The sequence below is a fragment of the Amblyomma mixtum genome, chromosome 1, assembly GCF_055824585.1.
Source record: "Amblyomma mixtum isolate Tamu chromosome 1, ASM5582458v1, whole genome shotgun sequence".
In the NCBI taxonomy this organism is placed as follows: Eukaryota; Metazoa; Arthropoda; class Arachnida; order Ixodida; family Ixodidae; genus Amblyomma; species Amblyomma mixtum.
Window position 1 is genome coordinate 326,404,373 of NC_143012.1, and position 14,098 is coordinate 326,418,470.

The window sequence follows — 14,098 nt, forward strand, 5'->3', positions numbered from 1 at the left end:
CCTAATAGGGAATATTTATATATAACGTACTTAAGTGTCGAACAAGCAAAGTGAATATTTTCGCAGTTTTGGGGGTGTGCTTGTTAACGCCCAATGAAGCAATAGCGACTTTTACAGCGATACTTTCTCCGGTTGCTGCTGACCACACACAGAAAAATTTCAGTAGCCAGGAAGCGTAATTCCGTAACAGTTTCAGCCGATAACCGTGAAACTTACGTCATTGTAATTATTTCGCGGTAGAGGGAGGACAGGATGTATGGGACTCTTACAACACAAAACAAAGTGAAAAAGCATTGAGAGAGCGACTCAGTCGAATAAGCAATGTTTCTATAAAAGGACTTCTCATCGCCTGGGCAATGCGTTCATCATTGGCAGAGGTCAAGCAGGGTCTGCGCTCCGAAGAGGAAGCATCGGTGAGGGGGAAGAGGGCGGGAAGTGGAAAGGGCTCAGAGATGACGAACCAAGAGAGGAATTCGACGGGCCAGTTGGTACTTGACAGATAACTAACAGCGCTACGGATGGGACATAGAGGAAGAAGAAGTAGTTCTGTGTGTAGTGAAGCCATTGGTAGCGAGAGAATTTTTTTTATATATATCCTGTGGGAAACAAAAGGAACGCAGTTACAGGAACCTAATTCGCTGAAAAATTCATTCCCAGGTTCGTATGTTCCGGAACGTCTGCAACAGACATAATAAAAGAATGAATCCGTTTCTTTGAATAGCGACGTAACCTTACGGATAAGGTTTCGACGAATGGTGTTAAGGGGGAAGCTGGTGTTGGGGAAAAAAATTTTTGTTAATGAAGTCACAATAATGGAAACTTCACTGAACATCCAGTTTTACGCGCTGATTCCAAAGGTGTAGTTTAATTTCATGTAAAACAGGACCCTATGCAGTTATGTAATTTGTTATTTAACTTTTTGCCGAGAGCTTTCAATAAATTTTGCAGCAGGAAACTTGCTAGGACGCATGCCATTGGCTTGTCTTGACATCAAACTATGCAATAAGGGCAGAATTGTTATCCTGCCTATCATAGAAGTTCAGTTACAGGGTTTTTAATTTGCCACTTCACAGATGGGAAGAAACTGATAATTTCAGAATCCTTTATCTCACCCTCTATAACAGGCAAAATGAAAATTTTACCCTTATTGCATAGCTTGATGCCAAGAGAAACCAATGGCATGCAGTCGAACAAGTTCCCCGCAGTAGAATTTCTTTCAAACTCTCGGCAAAACATATCTAACATATTGTATAAGTGCACAAGGACTTGTTGTACATAAAATTAAATTTGATATTTGAAATCAGCACCCAAAAATGCGTGTTCTCTGAAGATTTCATTATTGTGACTTCATTAAAAAACATTTATTGCGAAGACCCTCTTCCCCCCTTAAGTAACTAAAGGAAGAACCACCGACGTGAATTGTAAGCGCAAGGCTACGTGTATGGGGCCACATAAACCAGTCATATAGCTCCACTGCCAGGCCTCTAACTAGATCTTCAGCGTCAGCTATGAACGGGAGAGGCTACCCGCTCGACCATATGCGCTTCCAGCCGCACTCTCATTGTTCTACGCGGCCAACGCGCTTAAGAAAATTATGGGTCTTAAGTTTTCCTCAAACTGCTCGCATGATTCGGGCCACGTTCCGTGCTGCCCCGTGACGTTTTGTGGGAGTGATATCAGATACGGAGAGAGGGCTCGTTGCTTAGTTTTCACACAATGTCGACAGCCTTCATGCTCTTCGCGACCTCTGCCAGCGACGACAAAGGAAGAGAGAGGCGGTGACGTTTCTTTTCGCGCATACTTTGTGGGGTTTTTTGATGCCGACAGCGCACAACCAAGCATGTAGCACAATGCCGAGAGCATTCATCTGTCTTCAGAGAGCCAAGTCACGCTGAGAAAGTTTATAAATTGGCTAGCTCTTTTTTCAGTGCTTTCTTTTCAAGTGAAGATCACACTGGGGACGCATGTAGTCCAGTAGCTGAGTTTCGTGCGACGGAATTAGAGCAACTTGTTCAGAAGCAACGAAGTTTCAAGTAAGTTTCCTCGTTTCTTTTGCATAGAAGGTTTCCTGTTGGTTGCGAATTTGAATTCTGTTATTAGAACGATAATAGTATAGGTCATTAATTAGGCTCGCAGGCCAGCGCGAACTGAGGATGGATAAGGGCGCTGACATATACACTTAGCGTGATTACAGGTAATAGTCTCCGGAGCGTGCTTAAGATCTGTCTTAAAAATCTGCACACCAATTAACCGATTTTTCGGTTATAAAAGCGGCAACAATTACTATGCCACAGTCTCGTCCCCTCTCCCGACCACGACAGCCATTCCTGATCGTAAGTACCATTCCACCTATGGCCCAGTCCCGAGAGGTTCGACTTTGCAGTGTAGGGGTGTCTTTAATATGATCTGGACAACGCGATATTTTCTTTTTTTCTGAGAAGGAGAGCGCGTCAGATTTCTGCTAGGACTAACGAGGTCCAGCGTGACGTGGTTTACTCTGAAGGCAGCCCTCTGAGAACTAAAAAAAAAGAACGATTTTACCTGGTCAAGTTTTCAACTTTCAATGAAGTCTTGTAATATTTTTTAGGGTCCTTATTTGAGCTGTGAAAAACAAAATTCGATTTGACGATGATTTTATTTTTTGACCTGATAAAGAAGAAAGCTACAAGAAAGATTGGAGGTTACGCGCGTGCCAGTGAAGCAGAAGAGGCGAAATTCGAAAAATTCATTCTCATCACTCTAATTTTGCCTTCACGTGTTTCGCACGTATATTTAAAAACGTTCCCTTTTTCCTGCAAAAGAGGTTTGCATTTTGTGCATATTTTTGATTGTTCTGACGTTTTTCTGGAGCTTCACTTGTATATACGTTCACTTTGAGGCAGCGCAATCCATACTTCCTACAACTTTATTTGGGGCGGGTTTGTAGGTAAATTTGGAACGCCTCGTGTGTGCGGCGCGCAGCGTAAGCGGTCTTTTTTTAAACGGCGTAATTCCTATGCGGCCGAGAGTCCAAGCGGCCATGCAATTAAGCGCCACACTTTTATGCGGTGGAAGAGGTCAATTGTTTCCTCTTTACTAAGCCGTGCGCTCATTCAGCGGCATCACGTTTATGCTGCCCACTAGCGAATTTTTTTAATGAAGAAAATGCAATTTTTTTGCATTTCTGGAACCTCCCGTGGCGAAACATCGCTGTTTAGAGACACAATGCCCATATGCACTCATAAGTAAACAATATCAGCGACATCAAAAACATCAATGCACACAACTCAGATTCGAATCCGAGGCCACACTGTGAGAAGCGACACTTACCACTACACGACAGACCTACACGCCGAAGGAGGGCGTTACTGGTTTTAAATATGCACTCTATGGCAGACAGAGAAATGACACGAATGTGTGAAATAAAAAGTATGAGCACCTCTGATGCGCTAGCCATCATCTGATCCCATGACGCCAATGCCGTAATATACTGCACGCCAGGCTCCATCCGTCGGAATATTTGATTGTATACCCTAGAGTGAAATAGCCTTTCAAGCTCGACGTGCTGCAGTAATGTGCAGGTACACTCTTAGAAAAAAGGGGCGAATAGGGGGCGAGAGGTTAGTCTTTTTGGGGACTAACTGACCTGCCACTGGCAATCGTCCTTTCCGGGACTAACTGCAAAGGGTGTAACTGTTGGTCCCCTTCCAAAGGGTGCAACCGTTAGTCCCCGGGAGCAGACATTAATGAAAAAATGCAAACGACGCGTGATTTCCAGCGTAATTTATAGCGGGATAGTTTCCGACAGAACTTCACACATATAACAACGATAAAGGAAACCGAAATAAACATACATGTAAACACCAGGATTCGAACCGACAACCTTTGGATTATGAGCCGAGCGCGGATATGACTACGCCACCACCGAGGACAGTCCACGGTAGAAAATAAAAGCCTTGTATGCGAAACACACACACGGTCTGTCTGTACCGCTCAAATTGTTATCACAGTGTGGTGGTTTTGGTGTCATATGCTTTTAAAAAACCTGCGGTAAGCTTTAATGCGCACGCACAACGGTCTAAATCACGTTTTTGCCAAAAAAGAAGTGCTGAACTGTGTATACATTACGGCCGGTACTTCACAACCACAACAGTGGTTTTCTGTTTGTTTCTTTTTTTGCGTATAAGGTGGTCTTCTTCCTTGCAATTGGCAGCTGCACATTACAACCTGTTGAAAACAAAGGTAGAAGGCGATGGTTCACTTCGTTTTTTGTTACCGGCGGAGAGCGGTGACAGGGAATTGACTGCTAAGTGTCGCCGATACTTACACAGCATCACATAAGCTCGTAAACAACGGCAACGGTATGAAACTACGTGTACTTGCTCAACCCTAACTTTTACAACTCACATTTGACACGCATTGAAGTTCGTAGTAATTGTTTATGCACTTGCACAGCTGCCAGCCGTTTCGGTGGCACGAAGCCTATTTCTCACGGAAAAGGGTATCTGCCTCGTCACAGGCAGCGGCAGTGCCCTCACTGGCCTTAGACGACATCCATGCGCTTCAAAAATCTAGTACTATTGCAGTCAGGGTCTTCTCGCGCAATTTTCGCGTGCTGCTGTGCTGCGATTCGCCTCCCGTTAGTCTCTTTCTCGGCAGTTAGTCCGTTGAGTTTGCGCACGGCGCGCATTTTTGGCAAGGAGTGTGTCGTGTGCAAATTAAGGGACTAAAGAGCCCTTTTTAGGACTAAAGTTGTCTTTACTCCCCCCTGGGCCGGTTTTTTTCTGAGAGTGTATGGTGGTTTCCACACCCACCATACACACCCAACCTGCAGCCTGCCGTACACAGAAAAAATGATGCGCATAATGCATTGATGCACGTACTGTTCTGCGGCTGTTATGGTTCGCTGTATATCTTGATTAGTAATGCTCCCCATTTCATTGGCTCCGAAGCTCAAAACTACACTTAGTACCCACCGACATTACACCGCCTTGAGGAAGCAGTGCCATTCTATCATATGTAGACTTTTTCCACTGTTTACCCGATGAAACACACGCCTCATTCAGATACGTGGGGTTTCGTTAGAAATATTTTAGTTCAATATACTGTCACCTGTAATTCGTTATGAAAACCCATCCATGTTGAAACACTTGCCCTTTATGCAACTACTGGAATATTTCAGGACATTATCGTGGGTGCCTCCATATTAAAAATGGCGCAACGCTGGATCTGGATTTTAAACTCTGTAGTAAGAATGTATACACAATCTCAGAGAACACTCCATAGAGTTCAAAGCGTAACCTTACTGCTGTCACCGGTGTACACGTATGGAAGCGCAGTTGTGATTAACCGGAGGCACTGCAGGCTTCAATAAATATATTATAATCAGCGTATGGTGGAGGTAGTTTCAGGAGATGCCTTAGTTTATTTATTTTGATCCTTGAAGATAGGTGGAGATGGACAGGATTTTACAACACGCCTCTAATATGAGAAAAACACAAAACCAAGGCGCCAACAAACAGAAATCAATGGGGTTATTCAATGAAGAACTCAGCTGGCTACAAAGTACTGGTAAATGTATTAAATGAACGAAAAGAAGAAAAAAAATCCTGAAAGAAAAAATCCAGGGGGGGGGGGGGGGGGGGGGGGCACTTTGTTGACCTAAGGTGCGGTGAGGCGAAAGCCTTAAGCGCAGTGTTGCTGCTTGTGTCACTGATGAGTGGTTAAGATGTTAAGCTTCGCCTCTAAGAGTGGAATGCGACAGCGTCTTGCAAAGCTGCCAGGGAGTCCACAGAAAGCCGTCGCCCGTTCGGCTCTACGCCTTGCTCGTCGGTAAATTGGTTTTTGAGGAAAGAAAATGTATCTGCCTGGCATATCTCGGCATCAAAGCATGTGGTGCTCAAAATCACATAGGCAACACAATAAAACTAAGCCCCATACAGGTGTACACAAACAACATTGATATCTAAGGCGGCATGAACGTAAAAAATAAATATTTGAGGCGTATTGTCTTCCTATACAAACATTTTGCCGTATAGCTGAAAGGTTAATGGCACATCTCTGGCAACCACATCCCCACTCACCAACAACGCAACAGTACTATCAAATATGATGACATTCTGAGCTTTAAATAAAAACTCAGGCAGCTTGTTTTCCTCAGACGAGCATAGATCTGAATGTGCTTCCTATGTTCGCGTCTTCTTTCAGTAAAAACTCTTGCATATCAAAGGAAGAAAAAACTTCAGTTTTGTGTTGGTATCAGGTGCGTCCTGCGAAGTCAGCTGGTCGCTCCTTCTCCGAACTGCATCAGGAAATGAATCAGTCGTTCTGTCAAGATGTTGCCCAGCAGGAAGATCAGGCGCCTCCGATGCTGCTATTTCTGCACTTTGACAAGGCATCAGCACAATTACGTGTGCAGTGCCAGGCGCTCGTCATGACAACCCAACAGACTTTAAGAAGCTGATATCTATTACACCATAATTTCGCATCAGATCTATTCACTTGGAAGCAAAAAAAAATTTGAAAAATACGTGACTTTAAGAACGCTGGCGGGTAGTTCGTCCTCTCGGGGGCTAAAAAGCGACGACAGCTTTACTACATCCTGCACCCCGTTGACCAGACTGCGCACATGTCAAAGCTCACCTGGAGCAACTAAGAATAGGTAAAAAAACATGCTTGAAGCACCCATCGCTCTACCAGCATGTCTCATATGGCTCAAGCCCACATGGCAAAACATCTCATGCCTGAAATATTTATCTGTGCTCAGGAGGTGAACGCCGGAGTTCTTGCTGCCGACAGAATACGACGTCGTTTAAACCTAGAGAAAGCCTCTCCCGGCCCAACACCGTGAAAAACGCAGAAAAATATAATTAATAAATAAATCACGATGAGATATGGTTCAAGTGATGACTAAAATTTTGGTTATTTGAGCTCCTTTAGAGGCCGTCTGTCAGTAGGAATCTAAAAAAATGGGTGAGGTTCAAAAGCTTGTTAGACAAAACGAAAGCTCCCTTAGCCATTGTCTACAACTCGGCCCCACACACGGTAGACAGCAAATACTCTGACGGCTACAAACACGTTTCTGTGGTCGCTGTAGTAGTTAGTCAATGTATCTCGGCCACACACATGGTAGACCGCATGGACCGCAAGAGTGCAAGGTTCTCGCAGGCGTTCTGGCCTCACTACCTGCCGTGTTCTCATCCATGGCGAAACTAAATGTGAACAGCGGCTTCGTCTTATTAAGCGAGGGGCGAGTCATGTGGTTATTCACGTGGTCGCAGCTGGCGAGGTGGTGATCGATGCCGGTGGTCGACGCAGCGGCGATCGGCGCGGCGTCGGTCACGAGGTATGACGTCATAGTCGCACCTCCGGCGCTCCTCTAGCTTGAAGGTCAAGCGGCAGCACCCGATGACCTTGGCGAAACATGGCGGACCGGAGCTTTCGCTCCAAAATGCCCGTTGCTCGCTTTGCCAGAACACGCCACAAGCATAAGTTTGTGTGGTTGACTGATCTCTCCTTACCAGCGATATATTTAGACATCGATGAGTTTTGGTCGAGTTGGTTGCTCATAGTGGATGGAAATTTTGCGCACACAACAAGCATGTCCCCTTTCTTTTGTTCATGTTTGTTGTGTGCGCAAAATTTCCATCCACTATTTAAACAGGAGTGATCATACATTGAACGCATATGTTCATCTGGTATAAGCTTTCTGTCACGGCTTGAAACCATGCATGGTTTCATTGAAACCTGATGCCCAGCTACCAAGATCATACTCTGGAACGCTACGGGCAACCTTTCAACACATCTTAGTCCAGCAATGTAAGAATATTTGCTGTAAGTGTGAAAGTGAGAGGACATAATGGCACCAGAAGGAAAGAAACCTGCAGCGTTCCCCAATTGTCTATTCATAAAAATAGCAAAAATAAGAAGTTCCTGCCTTAGCACGTTAATGATAACGCAATAAAAGGTTCCCCAGTTGGTTCTAGCTAGCAGAGCCCTCCCCCTTTGTTGCACAGACAGCTGGCCATCCCGGCAGATTACGAAAACTCAGTGCGACTTTTCGTGAAACAGAAACGCTATATCTTTGGAATCTCAGTGGCGTCTGTGACTCCCAGAGGCATTCTATGCACGCGCTCTGGCTCCGGCAAACATACAACAAAGTGCTTGGAAGTAAAGGTTTGGTTTGGTTTAAGGGGTTTAACGTGCCAAAGCGACTAAGGCTATGAGAGACGCCGTAGTGGAGGGATCCGGAAATTTCGACCACCTGGGGTTCTTTAACGTGGACTGACATCGCACAGCACACGAGCCTCTAGAATTTCTCCTCCAAAGAAATTCAACCACCGCGGCCGGGATCGAAGCCGCGTCTTTCGGGTCAGCAGCCGAGCACCATAACCACTGAGCCACCGCGGCGGCTCGCTTGGAAGTAAAATCGAACATCACGAAGAAAATTACGAGGAACTTTAGCAGCTAAAGTGGTGAAAGGCGAAAGCCTGAGTGCTGCATACTGCTACGCGATTGTTCACTTCACATGCCGCCGCGGTGGCTCAGTGGCTATGGTGCTCGGCTGCTGACCCAAAAGACGCGGGTTCGATCCCGGCCGCGGCGGCTAGAATTTCTTTGGAGGAGAAATTCTAGAGGCCCGTGTGCTGTGCGATGTCAGTGCACGTTAAAGAACCCCAGGTGGTCGAAATTTCCGGAGCCCTTCACTACGGCGTCCCCATAGCCTTAGTCGCTTTGGGACGTTAAACCCCACAAAACCAAACCACAAAACCAAACATTCTGTTGGTGCATTAATTAACTGCCAGTTAATGACGCTTAAGCTTCGCCTTTAGGAGTGGAACGCGACAGCGTGTTGTAGCGCTGCCAGGCTGTCCACGGAACGCCACCACCCGTTCGGCGCGATGCGTTGCCCTTTGAATGCAACGCTTTTTGAGGAGAGGTTCTACGCCTTGCTCGTCGGTAAATTGGTTTTTGAGGAAAGGAAGTGTATCTGTCTCTCATATCTCGGTGGACACCTAAACCTCGCCGTAACGGGAAGGGAGGAAGATGGGAGTGAACGAAGACACCGTATTCACTAGACGCGCCTTTGTTCATTCCGAACCATCGAGCTGGCATGTCGGAGTGGTAGCGTGCTCGTCTCGCACACCAGAGACCGGGGTTCGATTCCCGAGCTCGGCCAATTTCCTGCTCGGTTTTATTTATTTATCTGGTCTGACTAGAAAGGTTAATTAGGCTAATTGGTTAAGTAAGTCCAACTAACTTGGAGCATCACTATACGATCCCTTTAATTGGTTGCATGGTTAGTAGACAAAGTATAATTGGCCCCGTTTGAAATTCTCGCACTGTGACGTCACGACCGTTTCGACCAATTGAAAAGCGTGACATTTCTGTCGACAACTTCTGCTTACAACGATGACGCATTAAAGGCTTCCGCCTTAAAACACCCTCACCAGCGTATCTGTGATGCAGAGAGCTCTTTACAATACGCGCACTTTTGTCCGTTGACACGACGATGGTTCAACCGTGTCGCCAGGTCTCACTTTCCCTTGAAATTCTCCGTACCACATACCATCCTTTTGATGTCAAGATAGGAGCACAACGAAGAGGCAGCAGTAATCATAAAAACAGTGACTTAATACCGGCATGCTTTACAAATTCTTAAGCATCGCCGGATCAGCTGTCATGCAACCATCCTCTGCCTCGTGATGAGCACGCGAAGTGTATTCTCCTTGTGCTCACACGATCTTGGAAGCGGAAGGGGAACTGAGGCCGGCCAGCCGTTGCCTCGGCAACCGTCGAGCTCTCCCCCCCCCCCCCCCCAAAAAAAAAAAAAAATGTGTGTTGAAACGACGAGAAAGAAGGAAAAGGCGTCGGCACTGATCGCGCAGCCACAGGTGTCCTGCCGCCAGTGTGGCGCCTTGCCTCCTTCTACTCAACGCTTTCAAAGAACAGCAAAGCGTCAATACGCGCCTAGGCTCGCGGAGCCACGCCGCGTTCTTTCTAGGCGCCGAAGGATAATTACGGCCGGTTAACAGAACGGGTCGTTTATACAGGACGAACGTCAGGCAGTGCTGACGCTTAGCTTCTCGCTCGTAGCCACTTCTAAGCGGGGCTGTAAGCAGGCCGCCGCAGGGAGCTTCCTATATCCACGATGTTAACCAGGAGCACTCCGTGACCAGGACATTACTAAGAGTGCCGTGAGACCGAAATCGCATAATAATAAGAAAAGAGATATGAAGTCACGGCGTTTTTGAATCTCCAGAAAACTCGGCGCTAACCTTGCTAAGCATCGCACCTCCAGCTATAGCTCACCAGAAGTTCTAATTGTAACAAGTTTTCTGTTTCGTATTGAGAAGAATGTTCAAGATGCACCTAGACTCATTTGCTTTCTAGAAAAGAGGTAGCAAGGTATATTCTGTACGTTACGGAGCTGCATTCCCGTATTTCATTCATCACTCGCTTTAAACTTAGCTGTTTGCACTCCTTGGGCATTAATTTCTGGATTGAAACTGGCTTTATCGAAAGTTTTGAAGACACGTACGTACGCGTTGCTGATGTCAGAAGTAAAATCACTCACATGAAATTGGACTGCTTTCACCTATCATAAAAATCGCCCGACTAATGAAGCAAGGCACAAGCAACTGAGGCACGCGACATAGTTCCGCTGTTTATATATATAGCTTTTAGAGGGTGATGGTTTGGTTCACTGCGTCGACATAATTGTTGCTTGTTAAAAGCACCTCCATTTTGTTCGCGCCATTACTGCAATAATGCGCTGCCAATCTCCAGCTTCTGTATTCCCTTGACGATGCCATTTGATGTGTTTTAATAGCGTTGAGAATTTCACAATGAAAATAAAAGCGCAAGAAAAACGCTCCACGAAAGGCCACCTTTCTTACAGGAAGTGTTACAGTGAAAACAATTTTGCACAACTGAACACTCTGTTCATGTTCGCAGGTTGCACCGAACGAGCATGGCGCTCAGCCTGCATCCCAAGCATCTCTTAGAAAGGCTGCACTCGATTTCGGATCCCAGGACCCGTGACTATCCCGTAGTGCTGAACCCTTTCTTCGTGTCCCTGATGCTGCTCGTGTACCTCTACTTCGTCAAGGTGGCCGGGCCGCGGTGGATGAAGAACAGAGAACCATTCCAAATCACGAATATAATTCGCGTCTATAACGTCGCCATGGTAGTCGTGAACATCATAGCCCTTTTCGTGATCCTCATCCCCACGTACCTTCCTGGAGGAACATATAGCCTGTTATGTCAGGGCCTGACCGGTCACTCTCCGGAGCACCACCTCAAGTACTATCGCTACGGCTGGATCCTGGTCGCATGGCGCTACGCCGACCTCCTGGACACCGTCTTCTTCGTCCTCCGCAAGAAGTTCAACCAGGTGACCCAGCTGCACGTCATCCATCACACCATCGTGGTCATCAACATCTGGTTCTACACTCGCTTCGCCCCCGAGGGCCAGCCGGCACTCGGTTTGGCGCTCAACATCTTCGTGCACATCATCATGTACACCTACTACTTCCTGGCTAGCTTCGGAGCCCGGATGCAGAAGTACCTGTGGTGGAAAAAGTACTTGACGACGCTGCAGATCGTGCAGTTCCTCATCATCATCGTGCACATGTCCGTTCCGCTGTTCGTAGAGTGCGGCTTTCCTAGGCGTGTGGTGCACATCGCAAATGCGCAGACGTTCCTCATTCTATGCTTGTTCATAAACTTTTACCTTCGCTCCTATACGCGCTATAGCAGCAATACTACAAATGACTCTAAAGCTACAAAAAACGAAGAGAAAAGCAACAACGCACATGCAAAGAATGGCAAGGTAGAATGATCAGAAACGATGAGGTGCTACGGTTGCTGTTGACAATCAGTACGGAGAGAACTAATTTGAGCAATAAAAACATACAACCACAATTTGTTTCCTACATTTTTCTGATCGGAATGGTCATGAACTACTTGTTTTTGAAGTGTATTGATATTACACCGCGGTCTTTGGGAACCAGCATGTCCCATCTTTGCGGCAATTCAAATATAAAAGTGGGAACAAGAAGGCAATGAAAGGTGAGTAAGCATACATAGCAACATTTCAGTCCTGCAACTTCCTGATAAGCCTTGAAATGATTTGCACTGTTTGAATTATGGAATATCCACTAGAATCTAAACCACGATCACGAATAGAAGGTTAACCTATCTTTGCTGATTTCTATTAATTGGTTTTAAGTTTATAGGTCCATGCTGATCACTCCGATCTTTCGTTCATGACCTTTTGCAAGGAAACTGTTTCAAAACGAATAAGAGGCGCGTCCATGACGCCCTACTCCTTGTTTTTTTGGTCGCTAAAATCCACCTGGTTAATATTCAAGAACTAAAAGCTATAGCAACCAAATGCAGCTAGCAGCGTGCACTCCTCAAGAAATTATCATTCTATCGGTACAACTGCATTTTTTTTCGTTTCCTGTTGCAAGTCAATGAGTAGCTGAGATAGTCCAATATCAAGAACACCTAAGATCCTGCGCTCGCCTTTGCATTTTTTCAGGTGTGAGCCTGTGTGCGGAGATATGAAATGTGCCGGAGTCCATCGTACAGCTCCGCTATAGTTCATGCCGCGCGCCACAGCCCGAGAAGGCCCCCTACTTATTCCCAAGCGTAACACGTTCCACACGACCTGTTTTGGAAGCGACACCCCAAAAATCTTTCACCTCAGCGTTAAGAATGGCACACGGTCCATCACAATTTCATAATGCAGTTGCATGGGCACCGTGTGCTAAGCGCGGCGTAAACAGGAACCCGATCTAAAAAATATACCCGCACCAATATTTCAGACGCAACTGAACCTGACCTGTGGTATTATTCTTGCAAACGCGTATACAGGAACCGACAAAAAATAAATATAATAATCATGTTTGCCTTCCCAAAAAAGAGCTCTCACGGTATATAGAGCGGCTACAAAAATCAAGGAAAGTCTGAGTGCTCTTATATTAACATTTTTTTTTTTTTTTAACAGCGACACAGCGGTTTCCCTGTTTTGCGGCGTTGACGTAACACGACAGTGTGCGAGTGTGAAAGAGAAGAGGGGGAGAAAAAGGAGGTGGAATTCGCCACGCTGAGTGGTCAGCATTCGCTGACGCCATTCATGATGTCACGGCGGCACGCCACGCTGTCTGTCACGCTTGTGCCTGACACGCCATGCGCCTGCCACGCCATACGCCAATCTTATATGGGCCGATGCGCGACAAAGGGTGACAGTATGTGACGCTTGGCTGCAAGCGGACACGTGGCCGTGTGTTAGGCATGCCCGTCATACACCCCAGAATTACCAGAATTATTCAAAATTATCAAATATTCCAAATGGCGCCAGCATTTTTCACCGAAACAGCAGGCGCTGATATTCGCGCTACCGCAAGGGTAAACATCCGATAATTTTCACTTGGTATGATGCGGTCTTTTAGTTAGTGCCGCCTGGTAGCATGTTCACATTTATTTCCTGACCTGGTGCCCCGGTTATGCTGAGTGTTTCTGCTGACTGCTCCTGCGTTCACCTGTTCGTAAGTGAGGTTGTTACCAAGATTGGCTGGAGTGTAGTCACCCTCTGAAATGGGCCCTATGTTCATGGTCACGTGATACAGCTGAGATTTTTAGTCAGCGTTCTCTCGTGACTGAGTTAGAAGGGGAGGGGGGGCAAGGCGACCATTTGAGATTCTTCTCTTTCTGCGTACACCTTGTTTGGAAACCCAGCACCTTGAGCGAGCTCCAAAGCCCCGTTTTGGACGGACGGATGGAATTTGCTTACATGTTATATGACTACTTCTGATGCTTTTAACAACGCTTCCGTGCTGTTTGAACTAAGTTCGTTAATTATCTTATCGGAATTTGCGCTATCCCTGCTGGCTAGAAGAATTTATGCTAAGGACTTCCGAAGAAAAAGAAGTAAAGAAAGGCTTCTGATGAACGAAACCGCATTGATGCGCAAAAGTGCCACAAAGTAACATTCAAGCACAGTTGCTCACGACCGTATATTCATATAGTTGAACAGATAGGCCGACGGAGGTATCGACTTCTGGTGGCCATTAAGTGTGCTTGTGTATCCTTCCTAGACCACAGTGACGTC

The 14,098-nt window shown here is 46.2% G+C and overlaps 1 pseudogene across 1 annotated transcript; it reads left to right on the forward strand.

Annotated features, from left to right (window-relative positions):
- The first annotated feature begins 1,825 nt into the window (after positions 1–1,825).
- On the forward strand, positions 1,826–11,904 carry LOC149372800 (very long chain fatty acid elongase AAEL008004 pseudogene; annotated as a pseudogene). The gene is made up of 2 exons (XR_016292667.1): positions 1,826–2,033; positions 10,936–11,904. The product of XR_016292667.1 is annotated as a very long chain fatty acid elongase AAEL008004 pseudogene (transcript).
- The last annotated feature ends 2,194 nt before the right edge of the window (positions 11,905–14,098 follow it).